This window comes from Silene latifolia, chromosome 1 (assembly GCF_048544455.1).
Source record: "Silene latifolia isolate original U9 population chromosome 1, ASM4854445v1, whole genome shotgun sequence".
Taxonomy (NCBI): Eukaryota; Viridiplantae; Streptophyta; class Magnoliopsida; order Caryophyllales; family Caryophyllaceae; genus Silene; species Silene latifolia.
Window position 1 is genome coordinate 94,643,547 of NC_133526.1, and position 4,317 is coordinate 94,647,863.

General features: G+C 40.7%; 1 non-coding gene across 1 annotated transcript; it reads left to right on the forward strand.

The window, feature by feature from the left end:
* The first annotated feature begins 298 nt into the window (after window positions 1-298).
* Window positions 299-405, forward strand: LOC141625367 (small nucleolar RNA R71). The gene has a single exon (XR_012535156.1). It is a non-coding gene; the product is annotated as a small nucleolar RNA R71 (small nucleolar RNA).
* Window positions 406-4,317: the final 3,912 nt, after the last annotated feature.

Here is a 4,317-nt window from a genome sequence, read left to right on the forward strand (position 1 = left end):
TGATTTTGAGACTTCTTCAAGTCTAGCCATAGCTTTTTCAAACTTCAAATTGATTGTGTCAATGTGAGCACTAAGTTGAGCACCCAATTGAGTAACGGTTTCCACTTCATGCTTTCCTCCTCTAGTAGCCTTGCGAGGTCTACTATATTGTGAGTTATGGACCGCCATTTCCTCAATTTTGTTCCATGTTTGATTGTCATCGACTTCGGTGAACATTCCATTTGATCCCATATTGAGAATGTTCCTTGAATCTTCATATAAACCATTCCAAAATTGTTGTACCAAGAACCATTCGCTAAGTCCATGGTGAGGACATGAGCGACAAATTCCCTTGAACCGCTCCCAAGCTTCATACAAAGATTCTTCATCCCTTTGCTTAAAACCCGTAATTTGAGCTCTTAGCATGTTAGTCTTTTCCGGTGGGTAGAATTTTTTGTAGAAAGCTAGAGCCAACTTCTTCCAAGAATCAATTCCGAGAGTGGCCTTATCAAGGCCCTTCAACCATTGTTTCGCGGTGCCAATTAGAGAAAATGAATATAAGACCCATCGACTTTGGTCTTGAGTTACACCGGTTTGAGAAATCGCATCACAATAGTCACAAAAGGTTTCCATACGAGAATGAGGGTCTTCACTAGGCATCCCCCCAAATTGGCTCCTTTCGACTAATTGGATAAAGGCGGATTTGGCAATAAAATTTCCGGTTAGATGTTGTGGTGTGGGAGTACCATTGGGTAGGTTCTCCTTGGTGGGTACGGAATGTGATGAAAACTTGGCATTGTAGGTTGATTTTGGGTGGTATTTTGTAATGGGTTCTCCTCACCTTCTCTTGCAAAAGGGTTGATGAACTCAATAGGTGGTTGAATTTCTACAACCTCACTAATACCTCTCAAATTCCTTCTAGCAAGTCTCCTATTGGTTGTCTAAGTTCTTTCAATTTCACGATCAAAAGGTAACAAATCACCTTGTGACCTTCTAGACATGCAAAATATCAAACAACTTAAAAACGATTAGAACAAACCTTGAGGAGTTTTACATCCCCAAGGCAAAGAAAGACACAACTAATAACAAAATAAGGAAATCTAAATCAGGTAAACACCGTCCCCGGCAACGGCGCCATTTTTTATCGGTCCGTTTCGTGTTCACAATTAAACAAGTGTGGTCGTTGGGTCACGTCCGAATCAAAACACAATTTATAGCTTCACAAACAACTCTACAATTAGTAAAGAGGCAAGTAAAGGTCGGATCCCAAGGGACGGGTATTGAGATGAGATTTCTATTGAAACTAGTGGTGTCTGAGGGGTGTCACAATTTGGGTTGATGTAGAAGGTCACTAAACTAAAATAGCAATGAAATAAAACAAGCAAGATGAATTAAAAGGGTTGTAAACAATTGATAAAAAGCACTAGGGTGTCATGGGGTCATAGGGGAATCATGGGAATTGATCATACAAACATGTTCTCAAATTATAAGCAAGCAATTATTGTTGTGATGGATTGAGTTGGGTTATATCTTACAATCCTAGGAAAGTTTGGGTCCCGGAGCCGAATCGAATAAGATTGTACAACACCTACAACTCGACTTAATCTTCCCTACTCAACAACATGCATGGTCTAATGAGACTCGAGTTGGTTTATGTCTTACAAGTCTCATTGAAAAGATAGGTGATGGTAGTAAATGCAAGGATTCATAGGCTTAGCATTTCATCAAACATAACATGTGCATGAGTTGAGATCAAAACAAGACAGCAAATAAACCATGAAAGCATATTAATTTAAGCATGAATCATTCCCCATGTTGGTTTCCCCTAATCACCCATTAACCCTCGCTAAGAGACTACTCACTCATTATCATGTTGATCATGCTAGCAAGGTTGTCAATCATACCAACAAAATGAAACATGATGAATAAATGAAAGTAATTAACAATAATTAAAAAGGGATTAAGAGAATTATACCTACTAATGATTCCAATAATAAAGCAAAGATAAAAGAAGTACTTGATGCTTGATTGAGAGGTTGTCAATCTCCCAATAATAACCCAAATAATCTTCAATTACCCAAAATAAAGGATGAACAAAAGAGAGATTAAGGAAATAAAACTTGTATTAAAACTTGATTAATTGTTGATTACAAAACTAAAGAGAGATTTGATTGATATTAACTACTCTAATTATTGATAAGAAGAACATGCTCTTCTAATTAGACTAATGGGGTATTTATAGTGGAAATTAGGGGGATGCATTAGGGTTAACTAAGGGCTAAACTAGTAATTACACTTTTTAGATTGAGCAGGGAGGAGCCGGTATTTTTCGAAGAAAGGGCTTCTTGCTTTGTAGCTTGGAGAAGACGAAATTGTGCTGTACAGGAATCCGTGCGTTTTGGAGTCGGGACGGGCGGATTCTGGCGGTGGAACACGGGCGGTTTCTGTGGAATCCGGGCGGATTGTGGGCTGCAAACCTGAGCGTCTTGGGATGAAACCGCACGGATTGTGCATGTTGAGGACGGCCGGATTGTAGACAATCCGCACGGATTGTACCTCAGCAACTTTTCTTCTTCTTTTCTTCCCTTTTCTTCATAAATTCCTTGGGGATTTCCTTAGGGACTCAAGGATCCTTTCTCAATATTGCTCATCTACTATAATATGTACAAAGGCCTTCTAATCTTGTCTCTCCTTGATGCTTGGTCATTGGATTCGATCAATTTAGTCTCGTTTTGCCATGAAAATACAAGATTCTTACTCCTTTCCTATCAAGGGATCAAAATCTCAAAGAATATGCAAACAAAGAACTAAAGATAATAAATGACCCAAATATGCACTAAAAAGCATGGGAACAAGGCTAATTCGGGGGCTAAATATGCGCTAATTATGGTCACATCACCAACGACCTATACAACGGGCATTTAACAAAAAAGTCAAACCCAGAGACATCAAAGAAGGCGACTTGGTCCTCAATTCGGTTCGAGCACCATTACCCGTCGATCCGAGGGGGAAATTCAAACCCAACTGGGCCGGGCCATATCTGGTCAAGAAAATACTTTCGGGGGCGCAGTGAGACTGAGTGACTTAGACGGGGAGGATTTCACAAACCCGACCAACCTAGACCAACTCAAGAAGTACTACCCTTGAACCCTAGTAACCACAAACCTTACCCTAGTTTCACAACTAGTGACCACAATATCCCTTTTAAGTCAAGTTCCTCAACGCGTTCTGATTTGAAATTGCATGTTTTACCGAGTCTAAGTTATGGCACCGTGCAATGTTTCAAACGACCTTTTATCTGTCAAAGGCAACATCCATTTGCACTCAAACCAAACACCTGAACTACGAGCATGGTTTGATTTTACCTCTTCAGGTGGATACGTAGGCAGTCCTTTCTTACACAAGAAGGATATAACCATCCCAACACACACAAAAAATCACTCATATCAACTTCAAAACAAAAGAAAAGGAGAAACGTTCCCTTTTCCATAAAAAAAAAAAAAACAAAAAAGAAGCCTTTATCCCTTCCCACAAAAATCCCCTTTCACAGGTGCAATGTTTAGGATAATTCAAACCAAATTGCCTTTATAAAATGGATGGAAGAAACAACAAGCATTCACAATTTCTTTTAACACAAGCAATCCTCTTATTTAATTAATAATGAGAAAGATTACAAACTTGACAAACAAATAAAGCTAAGCAAGTCTACAACTTGCCCACGCTAGAATGTCGACTAAGACATCCCACATAGTAAAACTAGCACAAAAATACACAATACATAGCTAGTACTACATAATAAAAACTCACAACACTATTACAACATAATAGTAAAACGGGTAACGGAGGTCTTCATTCTTCCATTCTACCCTTGCCTTTTCCCTCGGGGTACATCTTCCCCTTGTTCTTCTTGTTGGTCCGCCTAGCTTGGACTTCCTCTTCGGAACGGATCCTCAACGGATCCACAACGGCGACAGCCTCCGGTCTCCTGCACGACCCCATACTCGGTCCTAGCTGAGCCCATACACGACCCACTACCTCTTTCGGACCCGAGCTTCTCCTCTTCGGTAGCCTCGCTACATTTGGGCTAACGTCATCGGCAAAGTCGTCAAAGAAGGCACAGTTGGCCTTGCCAACTTCTCTATACTTCAAGTCGATAACCTCGTCCTTACGAGACTTAGACCTTTCTTCCAAGGTTTGGGCTCTTGACCACTTGACATAAGCGGGAGCCACCCATGTCGTGGAAACAGGGTTTGGTACCTCCCATGTCGGCCGAGTGGCCCACCAGCTTTTGAAGACCTCCACAAGCTCGGAGTTTCGAAAAACACTCTCTTGGACGAG